This window comes from Bos taurus, chromosome 29 (assembly GCF_002263795.3).
Source record: "Bos taurus isolate L1 Dominette 01449 registration number 42190680 breed Hereford chromosome 29, ARS-UCD2.0, whole genome shotgun sequence".
In the NCBI taxonomy this organism is placed as follows: Eukaryota; Metazoa; Chordata; class Mammalia; order Artiodactyla; family Bovidae; genus Bos; species Bos taurus.
In genome coordinates, this window is record NC_037356.1 from 20,938,449 (window position 1) to 20,952,876 (window position 14,428).

Here is a 14,428-nt window from a genome sequence, read left to right on the forward strand (position 1 = left end):
TTGTGGCTATTCTCAGAGAACAATTCCTCAGGGTAAGATGGAGTGAATCAGAGAGATCCAAGTGCTGGGCTACAGTGGACCAGGCCTGCGGCTGTCCTCAAGGGACAGCTCTTCAGCTGCTCTAGTGACATTTTCCTTCACAAACGGAGATCTGAAAGTGCCTGAGTTTTCACTAATCTGGAGAAGCTCTAGTGCAGAGGTAATAAAGCTTAGTTCAAGCATCCCCAGCTGGGGCTAAATCTGAGCAAAACTTCCCTCTGGAGGTCCCCAGTATGGTGAAGACGAGGCTAAGAATTTGCTTGAAATAACACTTGTGCTTAGATTCCTCTTCCCTGACTTCCAAATCCAACCCTTTGATCATCATATGACAAAAAAACACTATGCAGCCTAGTATTTAGCAAAAGTGTGAAGAATGTATTGGAAGAATCGGAAGAGACTGATTAAAAAGGAAGCTGGTGAAGAAGCTATTTTGAATGCTTTTCAATGAAAACAGCGCCAAAGAATTTGGTGTATATCCAGGCCCAAACTATGACAGTTTTTCAAGAGTATGGCTTATGAATATATAATGATTATAATCACATAATAGATATCTTAACCCAAAGTATAGCTCACTTAAACTATCTATATGCTTCTTAAAAGGTAATATCTAATCTCTGAGTTGAATTGAATGATCATGGCTAACCTTGATGTTAACCTGTAGATATTTGCCGATACACCCCTCTTCCAGTATACATGCCTCTATACATGAAGAGGCCCTTCTCCATTAACAATGAAAAATAATCTCATTACCAAGAAGTCCTTTGAGTTTCAGGTTGCTCTGAGCTGTAGTCTCAGAACCACACTTTGAACCATGTCTCTGAATTGATATTCTACCTCTCCGGGGGCTAAAACTTGTAGCCAGGGATATTTTATATTCAGTGGACTGCATGAGGTGTATCTCTCTTCACTACTTAAAGTGTAATAATTTTTACACATTTCACTTAAAAATCGGTTCCAATGTCAGAAAGCAACAACTGCTTTAACTTATATACATATATTTTATACATATTATGAAGAATATGATTAAGCATATGATATAAAAAACAAAAACTTAAAGAGTTATTCATTGGACTCTTTGTTTGACAAACCTTAAATGACAGGGAAGGGGGGAGAAGCTTAAGAAAGGGAGGAAGGAAAGAAGTGGGTTGGGGCGGGGTAGCGGGAGGGAGGTTAGGAGGGCGGTGGGATTGCAGCAGCATTGTCTCTATCTTTGCAGTAGAAAGGTCGGTGACCTGAGAGTTATAAAGTTGAATTTCTGGTGCTTGCTACTCAAATGTTTACTAAGCAGTGTAACCTTTCTAAAGCCTTCATTTTCTCTGTGTTTCATGGTTTGTTTTTCTCTTCTGAGAAAATTATCTAATTATCTGTCTTGAATAATTAATTTGATGTCTGTGAGAAAAGAAAAATAATAAATGTTAGCAGGGTTTGAAATGGTAATGATAATATAACATATGGAATGGTAATAGCTGTTATCTTACCTGACAGATTCAACTAAAAGAAAAAAATATATAAACAATTGGGTAAGATCCCATCCAAACTTGTGTCATAATCACAAATATTAGCTAAAGTAACTCAGTAATTCTTTTAAATTATACTTTCAGTAAATATTTTATTACTTTCCTCTTTTGGTCTGATTTCTTTATTAATTTCTCCTCTTCTCTGACTTTACATTCAGATTAATGAAGGAAAATAAATGTTTAAATAAAACACCCCCAAGTTGTATAAATACTCTTAATATCCAAAAGCAAATAATTATCTAAACCTAATAAATGTGCTGAATAACAAATCTAAGAAATATAATTTTAGATGAAAATCAAGAGACATCATAAAATATTGATATATCTGCATTACAGTAATATAAGAATTACAGTTGTATCATTAAAACAGATGTTTGTATCCATTTTCATTCATAATAATTAAAATCTTTTCACTGCCAAAAGGAGTTGAAGGTCTTGATAGAATAACTCAAATGTATTAATGATTTAAAAATAATATATCAAATATGTTATTTAGTAATAAATAATTAAGTGCTTCATTAGTAGCTGATGACTCTGTCAAAGGGAATAATACTTAAAGGAATATTTGTCTCTTAAGTAGATTGTCACTGAATACTGTATCCATGTTTTTAATCTTTTATACACACTAATTTCTTTCTCATTCTTTTGCCTCTCTCTCAAATACAGTTTCTACAAAGCTTTCCTATAAGCAGGTTTCCTGGTTAACAGTTCCCTTTGCAGAGAACAAATTGTCTACCAGAGATATAACTTTGTTTTAAGGCTCTTCATAGAAAGCAAGGTCTGAGGGCAGGGCTCTCAGTGGCCACTTCCTAGATAGCACGTCTATGATGTTTGATTCAAATATAAAGAGCAGAGTGGAGATGCAAATCCAGGTCTTTCTCATTCTAGAATTTTCCTTTCTTAACTGCTGGGCTGCTGTGCGCTGTGAGTTGTGTGCTCAGTTGCTCAGTCATATCCGACTCTTTGCATCCCCATGAACTGTAGCCTGTCAGGCTCTTCTGCCCATGGAATTTCCCATGCAAGAACACTGGAGTGGGGTGCCATTTCCTACTCCAGGGCATCTTGCCAACCCAGGGTTCAAGCCTACCCACCTTTCTTGCATCTCCTGTATTGGCAGGCAGATTGCCACTGAGCCACGTGGGAAACCCACTGTGCCCTTTAGATGATGGTATAAAATAGCAAACTAGTTATAGTACGACGCCCTGTGCAACTTCCAAGTTCTGTGCACTTTTCCATGCTGTTCTGAGCCTGGGATGTCTTTTAAAACCCCCTCTACTCCATAAGCTCCCTCTTGCCTTTGAAACCGAGTATATAAACCATTCTCTCCAGGAAGCCTCTTCTGGCCCCATTTTTTTTTTAAAGAAAGTCACTGAACGTATTTTTATTAAGCACCTACTATGTATACCAGACACAGATCTAGACACTGACAATACAGCGTAAGACAAAGCAGACAAAAATCCCTGCCCTTAGGAAGTTCCTGGAGCTTAAGTTCTGGTAAAATCAAGAGAGAAAAACTAATCCATGGAGAAAATGACTAAGTTATAAACTGAAGAACAACTACTTTGAAAAGTAATGGAAGGGATTCCTTTAATAAGTTTGAATCAGAAAGAAGCAGCAAAATCCATAAGGAGTCACCAGCCAAAATAGGACCCTTCTGAGCACCCTGAACCTTGCTCTCTGTCTCCCCTTTACCACAGTCTTCAGACATACTGCTCTGAGGGGAAGGAAACACAGGACCTTTAAAGTCCATTCCCAAACCAATGGCAGGTCCAACCAGAGTAAAGCAATGGTTGTGCAATCTGTTTCATAAATCAGGACAATACTCACTCAAATACGAAACTTTCACCATATATTTTCACATACCACAAAATATACCTTTGTGTTTTTCTTAACTACAACAGCGATATACTCTAAGTTAGAGAATATACCCTATTTATCTTTTTCCAACAGTAAGTAATCAGTGAGTGCATGCTAAGCCACTTCAGTCATGTTCTACTTTTTATGACCCTATGGATTGTAGCCCACCAGATCCTCTGTCCATGGGATCCTGTAAGCAAGAATACTGGAGTGGGTTTTCATTTCCTCTTCCATGGGATCTTCTCCACCCAGGGATTGAACTTTGTTTCTTATGTCTCCTGCATTGGCAGACATATTCTTTATTACTAGTGCCACCTGGGAAGCCCAATCACTCAATAAAATTCCATCACTCAGTCGTGTCCAACTCTTTGTGACCCCATGAACCTCAGCACACCAGGCTTCCCTGTCTATCACCAACTCCTGGAGCTTGCTCAAACTCACGACTATCAAATCAGTGATGCCATCCAACCATCTCATCCTCTGTTGTCCCTTCTCCTGCCCTCAATCTTTCCCAGCGTTAGGGTCTTTTTCAATGAGTCAGTTCTTCCCATCAGGGGCCAAAGTATTGGAGTTTCAGGTTCAGCATCAGTGCTTCCAATGAATATTCAGGACTGATTTCCTTTAGGACTGACTGGTTTGATCTCCTTGCAGTCCAAGAGACTCTCAAGAGTCTTCTCCAGCACTACAGTTTAAAAGCATAAGTTCTACAGTGGTCATCTTTCTTTATAGTCCAACTCTCACATCCATACATGACTACTGGAAAAACAATAGCTTTGATTAGACGAACCTTTCTTGGCAGAGTAATGTCTCTGCTTTTTATTTTATTTTATTTTTTTTATTTTTTTAAATTAATTTTATTTTATATTTAAACTTTACATAATTGTATTAGTTTTGCCAAATATCAAAATGAATCCACCACAGGTATACATGTGTTCCCCATCCTGAACCCTCCTCCCTCCTCCCTCCCCATACCATCCCTCTGGGTCGTCCCAGTGCACCAGCCCCAAGCATCCAGTATCGTGCATTGAACCTGGACTGGCATCTCGTTTCATACATGATATTTTACATGTTATTCTGTCTAGCTTGGTCATAGCTTTTCTTCCAAGGAGCAAGCATATTTTAATTTCATGGCTGTAGTCACCATCTGCAGTGATTTTGGAGCCCCCCAAAATAAAGTCTGTCACTGTTTCCATTGCTTCCCCATCTATTTGCCATGTATGAATGGGACCGGATGCAATGATCTTAGTTTGCTGAATGTTGAGTTTTAAGCCAGCCTTTTCACTCTCACTTTCATCAAGAGGTTCTTTAGTTCCTCTTCACTTTCTGCCGTAAGGGTGGTGTCATCTGCATATCTAAGGTTATTGATATTTCTCCCGGCAATCTTGATTCAAGCTTGTGTTTCATACAGCCCGGAATTTCACATGTTGTAGTCTGTATATAAGTCAAATAATCACGGTGACAATATATAGCCTTGATGTACTCCTTTCCCAATTTAGAACCAGTCTGTTGGTCCATGCCTGGTTCTAATCCTTGCTTCTTGACCTGCATACAGATTTCTCAGGAGGCAGGTAAGGTGGTCTGGTATTCCTATGTCTTGAAGAATTTCCCACAGTTTGTTGTGATTGGCATAGTCAATAAAGGGAAGTAGATGTTTTTTCTGGAACTCTCTTGCTTTTTAGATGATCCAACAGATGTTGGCAATTTGATCTCTGGTTCCTCTGCCTTTTCTAAATTCAGCTTCAACATCTGGAGGTTCAAGGTTCACATACTTTTGCAGCCTGGTTTGGATAATTTTGAGCATTACTTTGCTAGTGTGTGAGATCAGTGCAACTTTGCAGTAATTTGGAACATTCTTTGACATTGCCTTTCTTTGGGACTGCAATGAAAACTGACCTTTTCCAGTCCTGTGGCTACTGCTGAGTTTTCCAAATTTGCTGGCATATTGAATGCAGCACTTTCACAGCATCATCTTTTGGGATTTGAAGTAGCTCAATTGGAATTCCTCTGGAATTCATTATGTTATTGAATTTTACAGATATACACAGAAGGACTAAAAAAAAAAAAAAAAAATCTTTATGACCTAAATAACCATGATGGTGTGATCACTAACCTAGAGCCAGACATCCTGGAATGCAAAGTCAAGTGGGCCTTAGGAAGCATCACTATGAACAAAGCTAGTGGAGGTGATGAAACTCCAGCTGAACTATTTCAAAGGGATCAGAATTAAATAATCATACATGCTATTAATACATGTGATTAAATTCTGACATGAACTATTTCTCTCCTTTGGCTGCAGTGTCTTGTCCATTTCTAAAGTCTGAATAATGCCCTGCCTTAGAGAGTTTAAAGTTCCATAAGATAATGACAACAGGATTACAAAAACTGCTTTTCCATGTAACTTTTGCATTTTTAATAGTTATGTTTATACAGATTTCCATCTTTTTATTATTTTCCCACATGAGATCAATTCACCTCTGAATGACCTTGCTGCTTTTCTTCAAGTCTTCTACAATTGTTAAAGCAGTCATTGTAAATTTACTTAAATTTAAGTTTGCTTTTATGTAAATCTGTGCAGTTCCACTTTTTCCACATGTATAGTGGTTGCTTTACATAAGCTGTTTTAAACATCTTTTCTAGTTTGACAATGCAGTTCAATTTTTTTATTAAACTATAAATATGACAATTTCTCTTTTTACCAGTCCTTTTAGTCTTAAAATACCTCCCTGTGTATTTTTTTCCAGTAAAGTGTAAAACTCCTTTTTCCCAATCTTAAAGGTAATTATAGAATCAGACTGGGCTTCCCAGGTGCTGCTAGTGGCAAAGAATCTGCCTGTTAATACAGGAGACATGAGGTGTGAATTCAATCCTTGGGTCAGGAAGATCCCCTGAGGAGGGCAAGGCAATCCACTCCAGTATTCTTGTCTGGAGAATCCCATGGACAGAGGAGCCTGGCAAGCTACAGTCCGTAGGGTCACAAGGAGTCAGACACAACTGAATTGACTGCACAGTACAGCACATAGAATCAAATTAATCTCTCTAAATCTTAAAAACCTTTATCTGTCCTGTGATATCTATCAGACTAAGTCCAAAAGCACATGCTTAATATACAATTCTATCTCCTGTCTTGATTTAATCTCCTTGTTTATCTTTAACTTATTCCACTTACAGACATCTACCACATACAAGAATCAAAAAGGTTCTATTTCTAAATTCCCCAATTCAGTATGATTTCCCTATGGGACATCCTGTTGTCATTTCTGCTTCTTGTAATCCTTATCATTCTTCAAGATTCAAATCAGCTTCTTCATGTAAAGTCTTATCACCAAAACATGATATTAATCATCCCCCTCCCAAACTGCTGCCATTTTGGTCTCTTCTGCTCATTATATTCTGCCTATAATTTGTATAGGTGTTCTATCTCTGTCTTTAAACAAACTTCAATAAATGTTTCCCAGAAAAGCCCACTTAGGTTAGAAACAGTATTTTTAAAGTTGGGGTGCTATTTTAATGCACTCATGGCTAGAGTGATTGGTAGTGCTAGATGAAGTGAATGACCTTTAAAGATTTTTAGACTGAATAATATTTGAACACCAAAATATGTTTGTTTTAAGGAAGGAAAAAAAAATATCCAGGTAGAGGAAATAGGTTATAGAGGCAGGAAACTGCTGCTAAGTCGCTTCAGTCGTGTCCGACTCTTTGTGACCCCATAGACGGCAGCCCACCAGGCTCTCCATCCCTGGGATTCTCCAGGCAAGAACACTGGAGTGGGTTGCCATTTGCTTCTCCAATGCATGAAAGTGAAAAGTGAAAGTGAAGTCGCTCAGTCGTGTCTGACTCCTAGCGACCCCGTGGACTGCAGCCTACCAGGCCCCTCTGTCCATGGGATTTTCCAGGCAAGAGTACTGGAGTGGGGTGCCATTGCCTTCTCCAAGAGGCAGAAAAGCTTGGTGCTTATTTAAAGAATATTGAGTGTTCTTGTTTTGCTGGGAGAGCCTGTGTCTGTGAGTACACTGTGATTGCCTAGCAATGTTAAACTCCATCTTTCTTCGCTCAGAACTTCCTGAAGAGCTCCCAAGTGCATGCAGTGTCCAAAGCGCTCTTTGTTGCCAAAGAGACAGACCCACAGTTGCCTTGCCCGCTGAGCTAAGCTACTCTGTGGGAGATTCATTTGGAATTTTCCCCTTTGTATGTCAAGTGTTGTTCCTGTGGCGTGTGCATCTGCCTCTGATCCCATTTTGCTTAAGATTATTTAATTGCTCCACATGCTGGGAGTGTTTATTTATGCACCCACCAGACACCTGCACCTCTTTGAGGCTGTCTTTTTGATTCGTTTATAAATAGAAAACAGAAAATCCCATTGAGGGTGAAACCCATTTTATGTCCAGTGGAAATGTTTAGCAATCACAGTAGAAAGCACATTGTTTTAATTTCACCGTCTGCCGGAAACATTAGCTCATTAACAGTCTAATTAAGGAAAAGGAAAGAGAGGTGATTTGGAATTGAGGATGCCGCTAACTCTAGTTATCCTGCAGTAGTAGAGCCCATAGATCCTTCACTCTTAAGCACCAATCAGGCCTCTACTTAATCTCTTTCTATGCCTGAACCTATTAGGGTTGTACTTCTCTCTCTCCCTTCCGTGTCACAGAAAATAAAATTGTTTCCTGATTGGAGAAGATGGGTCAATTTTATATTTCACATCAGTTTTGTGTCTTGAAAATTGAGGAGAATGAGAGAGAAACATTAAATTCATTCTTTACCTTTTGCTCTCCTTCCTTAAACATTTACCATGTGTGAGACATGAGTGTGATATAGCCTCTGACTGTCATTTTAGCTTAGAGATATACTTCTAAAGAATCCATTGACAGTGCAGTATGATAATTGCAAGCACAGAGTCATGGATAAAATCTTTGAGGACATGAGAAGATGGTTGGGAAAGGCTTCCTATAAAAGGTGAATATTTAAGTTAGGTTCTCCATTTTGATTTTTATAATAATATGTTAAATTTATGAAAGAAGGTATATATTATATTTTTCTGTAACTATATCTCCATGAAGAGGAAATTAAAGTAATAACAATAATAATGATGACTGACATAGTTTCCTATTTACCTGGCACAATTCTATTTACCTTGGGTGAATTAATTTATTTAGTCCTCACAGCAGTGCTACAAAGTAGGTATTATTTTATCACTTCCATCTTGCAGATGAGAAATTAGAGGTTCAGGGAGGTAGAGTAATTTTCCCAAAACATCACCAAAAAATTAAATATTAGAACCAGAATACAAACTCAAGTAATCTGATTGCTATGCCTTTAATTTTTAACAATTTCTATGAAATATGGAAGTAAGAGTCTTTGGAAAAAAAGAGAAGACTCCAGAAACAATATTAGGATCCAGTCAGAAGACAAATCACACCAGTAATTTGAGCAAGGAGATAGTCACATAAAGAGCCATCAAGAGTTGATTCATTTGGAAGAGAGGTAAAGAGACCTCTGAAGAATGCCCTGGAATGGCAGATATAAGGAGCAGCCACTACATTTAGAACTATGTGAGAGTACTCAGCCATTAAAAAGAATACATGTGAATCAGTTCTAATGAGGTGGATGAAACTGGAGCCTATTATACAGAGTGAAGTAAGCCAGAAGGAAAAACACCAATACAGTATGCTAACTCATATATATGGAATTTAGAAAGACGGTAACAATAACCCTGTATACGAGACAGCAAAAGAGACACTGATGTATAGAACAGTCTTGTGGACTCTGTGGGAGAGGGAGAGGGTGGGAAGATTTGGGAGAATGGCATTGAAATACGTATAATATCATATATGGAATGAGTCGCCAGTCCAGGTTCGATGCACGATACTGGATGCTTGGGGCTGGTGCACTGGGACAACCCAGAGGGATGGTATGGGGAGGGAGGACGGAGGAGGGTTCAGGATGGGGAACACATGTATACCTGTGGCAGATTCATTTTGATATTTGGCAAAACCAATACAATAGTGTAAAGTTTAAAAAGAAAAGAAAACAAAAAAAAAAAAAAGAAAAGAAAGATGAGCAAAAAAAACAAAAAACAAAAAAACAAAAAAAAACTATGTGAGAGAATCTAAGGGAAAAACAGATTAGGAAAGAGGTCTACCCTGTACCAAGTCTAATATATGTATTTACCTCATTGGAGAGGTTGCATCTGAGGGCCAGTGGACAGTAGGGAAATTCTCTGAGATGCATGCAGATCTCACTGTGAAGGTGCCTTCTTTGCTGCAGATACAACTTTCTGGGGTCTTATAGGATCTCTCATACACCACTAGGCAGGAAGCTATAAGAAAAGCTCCAGACCAGTAAAGAAATCCCTTTTTCTTGCAAAGACTCTTCAGGAGCTCAGTACTAATGACAGTTATCAAGCAGTAATGTTTCGAGTCCAGGTACAGCACCATGAAAGGGCAAAAATAAGTGGATTTTGAGCTGAACATCAGAAAGTTAATGACTGATATAGAATGAAGATGTTTAGAAACTCATATTATGTAAAAATACAGTGTTTAACTCTATGCTATTGAAAATAAAACAATGATATATCATTAAAAAATTAATGACATAGAGCAAAGCTTTTAATTTCTTTTAATGCCTAGATTAGTATGTTCACATGCATACATACCAATTATCACATTATTTCAAAAAATTTCTTTAGTGCTCACAATTTAATGACAAGCATATGTTTTACTTTTTCTGTTGGAAAATCTAGTAATGGAAGCATCTTTTCTCCAATTTCAGAGTTTAGAATATAAAGATGCAATACTTGTAAAACATTCCTCCATTTCCTTTTTTTTTTCCTTTTTCAGATCTAAGTGGATTTTCTATATCAACCTTAAAGTTTGAACTAGATTTAAATGTTCTCTTTCCTATGTCACAATGTGACTATTCTAAAATGGAATTCCAGGACATTCTTTAGTATTTGTATATATGTTGTCCTTCTCCATGGTGTTGAAAGTGGGGTACATGGGTTGTTTGTCTTTATTCCATCTCCTTACAGCCAATTCAGAAAGGCTAAAAAAAATGCTTAAAAAATATTTTAAAACATATTGCAGCTTGACCTTATCTACTCCATAGAACCTTAGTATCTCTCCAATAATAACTCCCAGAATCTAAAGAAACAAATTCACAAAAGCAATAGAAGCACAAGCATAGAAACACAATTTGTTTCTGTTTTATAATAGATGACTTAGTCTTCGATTAGAAAAGTTTAGTTTTTGAAATTAGAAAACCTTTGAGCTTCTTTGTCATTCTGAAGGATATCATTGATCTTTGTTGCTTTTCAATATAAGGGAGAAAGTGTAATTATAGGAAATACATGGTCTATATTTAGACCGAAGAATAGGAAAACTATGAATGTTTTTGTCCAAAGAATAATCGTTATTGTTTTAGATTTCTGCAGATATTTTAACATTTTAAAAGAGGGGATGGTTGGAATTGATAACTATTGAATTTTTTCTAGCTCAATATCTATGATTCTACAATGGAGAAATGCGATAAAGGAGTTTTTCAAATGAGATAATGTAACCTAATTGTTAATACTTTGGTTCTTCAACAGCTTTTGAGAGGATTTGGGACACTGAAGAAATACATCTGTGAGATTTATTTTAACATCTCTGTGAAAATATAGAGGGAAAGTGAATACAGTAGTACAAAATTTTAATTTTGGAAATTGAATACAATTTTATTTCTCAGTATTAAAATGATAATCTGCAGGGTTAGAATTGCATTTTAATGTTAAGAAATCTCTTCCATATTTGGAAATGTGGTGTGCACTAAGCAGACGATGGACTTTTGAAAAGTTCTTTTTCAGCTAATGCTTAAGCATTTAATTTAAACTCAGTGAGTTATTTGATAATAAAAGCAAGCTTTTGGAACAAAGAGCATATAGTACATTTTACAGAGGAAAGGATTACAACTCAGACTAAATGAATTGCTTAAATTCACTCAGATGGCAAATCATAGTTAATACTCAAACCTAGGATGATTGATTCCAAATTATAGTCTTCCCATCAAACTGGCTCTCATGTCTGATTTTTAAGAAAATTTCTTAAACATGCTGCTGCTGCTGCTAAGTCACTTCAGTCGTGTCCGACTCTGTGCGACCCCATAGATGTCAGCCCACCAGGCTCCCCTGTCCCTGGGATTGTTCAGGCAAGAACACTGGATTGGGTTGCCATTTCCTTCTCCAATGCATGAAAGTGGAAAGTGAAAGTGAAGTCGCTCAGTCGTGTCCGACTCTTAGCGACCCCATGGACCGCAGCCTACCAGGCTCCTCCGCCCATGGGATTTTCCAGACAAGAGTACCAGAGTGGGGTGCCATTGCCTTCTCCGTCTTAAACATGAAATCAACATAACTTTTTGTGTGTGTATAGATCTCAAAATCCCTAAGAAGTATATCCTCAGCTTGTCTAAGAACAAGAGGAAATAGTGTGTGCAGGTGTGCTAAGTCTCTTCAGTCATGTCCTATTCTTTGCAACCCCATGGACTGTAGCCTGACAGGCTCTCCTGTCCTTGGGATTCTCCAGGCAAGAGTATTAGAGTGGATTGCCATGCCCTCCTACAGGGCATCTTCCTGACCTAAGGCGCAAACCCATGTCTCTATGTCTCCTGTATTATCAGGCAGATTCTTTACCACTAGCGCCACCTGGGAAGCCTAAAAATATTCAATACAAGACTGAAAGGCTTCCATGGGCCCTGAAATGTCTAATATTATACCCATAATTGTTGTTGGAAGGGCTCCTCTGGTGGCTCAGTCAGTAAAGAATCCGCCTGTGATGCAGGAAACCTGAGTTCAACCCCTGGGTTGGGAAGATTCCTTGGAGGAGGGCATGGCAACCCATTCCAGTATTCTTGCCTGTAGAATCCCCATAGACAGAGGAGCCAGGGGACTGCAGTCCATGGGGTTGCAAAGAGTCAGACATGACTGAGCGACTAAGCACAGCACAATTGTTGCAGAGGACAGATTAATTCTAATGAAATACATGACTACGAATCAGCATTTTAGGAAATTTAACTTCACTCCATATCATTCACTGGTGAGCTTCAAGATCCAGAAATTTATTTTATAATAAGATTGGCAATTTTTAATGTTCAGAAATCTGTACTTGGGCTTCCTTGGTGGCTCAGACAATGAAGAATCTGCTTGCAATGGAGATGACCTGGGTTCAATCCCTGGTCAGGAATATCTCTTGGAGTATGGGATGGCAACCCACTTCAGTATCTTCAACTGGAAAATTCCATGGACAGAGGAGCCTGGCAGGCTACAGTCCACATGGTAGCAAAGAGTCAGGTGCAGCTGAGCAACTAACACTTTCACTTTCAATCTCTGCTTGCAATAGACTGGCATAATCTCCATTAATTAATTCTTTGATCTGCCTCATGAATATTTTTAAATTGTCATCTAAGCACATTTTATAAAAATAAGGTTGAACATTGGATTGTATAACAAACAAGCTCTGTTTATTTGAATAAAAAATTGTATTTCTATTTAACCAACTGGGTTACATGTGGGAAATAATTTATCTTGAAATTTATCTGTTTTGGGAAAGCTATAACTTCTGCCTTTAGTAGTCTTAATTTGAAAAAAGTTCTGGAATTTCAGTTCAACAGATTCTAAGTCCATTATTTATTCATTTTGGTGCACCATGATCCTAAGCTTTGTCAAATCTGGCTATTCAAATTCACACTCAGTTGATCTGATCAAAAATGAACTGCTTTAATTAAAATTGGGAGATAGACCTAAACAGGAATAGTACTGAAATAATTACTTGGAAGAGCTCTTTCTTTCAAAGAGGGGCATGAATATTGGCCTGAGACTATTCGTATTAAATGAAAAGAACACATAATATTAGAGATAATTATTTCTAGGACATGGAAAACCACACATAATTTTTCCTACTTAGCAAGATTTCCTTTTACATTCAATGGAAAACTTTCATGGATTTTGAAGATATAAGAAATGATTCATATATCATGTTTTCTTGATATAAGCTATATATATTTATATATATATAATAGTTTTACTCTTTTGCTCTTGGATCTCCCACAGAGCTGCTAAACACCACTTATTTTTTGATAGAATACTTAATTATCTAAAATAATTAAAAATTAATTCATGACTCAAATGCATAAAAATAATTCATAGATTTTAAATAATAATACATTTTATACAACTGTTTTATAGTTTAGCTCTAGAGTGCTGAAACTTTTGAAAATGATACATATTAAAGATACATTTACAAATAACAGCTTGGTGCTTCTACTTATGAAAGAAATGTATCACTTTATTATCAGACAAAAGTGTACTTGTCAGTTACTTATTTTGGAAGAAGTAATATGAGAAATTCAAATTCCCTGATCAAATGGTATAACATGCTGCTGCTCTGCTGCTGCTGCTGCTGCTAAGTTGCTTCAGTTGGGTCCGACTCTGTGCGACCCCATAGACGGCAGCCCATCAGGCTCCCCCGTCCCTGGGACTCTCCAGGCAAGAACACTGGAGTGGGTTGCCATTTCCTTCTCCAATGCATGAAAGTGAAAAGTGCAAGTGAAGTTGCTCAGTCATGTCCGACTCCTAGCGACCCCATGGAGTGCAGCCCACCAGGCTCCTCCATCCATAGGATTTTCCAGGCAAGAGTACTGGAGTGGGGTGCCATTGCCTTCTCCGAAAATCTAAAATATCAAAAATTAAAGTTTAATTTCTACATTCACTAAGATAAATTTATTTTAATCTGTATAATTCATGCAGATATTTTAAAAAGAGTATTTATTGAACAGCTTGATGCATTGTCTCACAGTGAACACACCTGTGTAACCACTGCTCAAGTTAGGAAGTAGAATTTTATCATTATAGCAGAAGTCCCTCAAGCTGCTCACACCACTACTTTACTTTCCCTGTTTCCCTGAAGGTAACTACTACTCTGACTTATAATAGCATAGATTACTTTTACCTGTTCTTAATATTTGCAATGGGATCTCACAGTGTGCATACT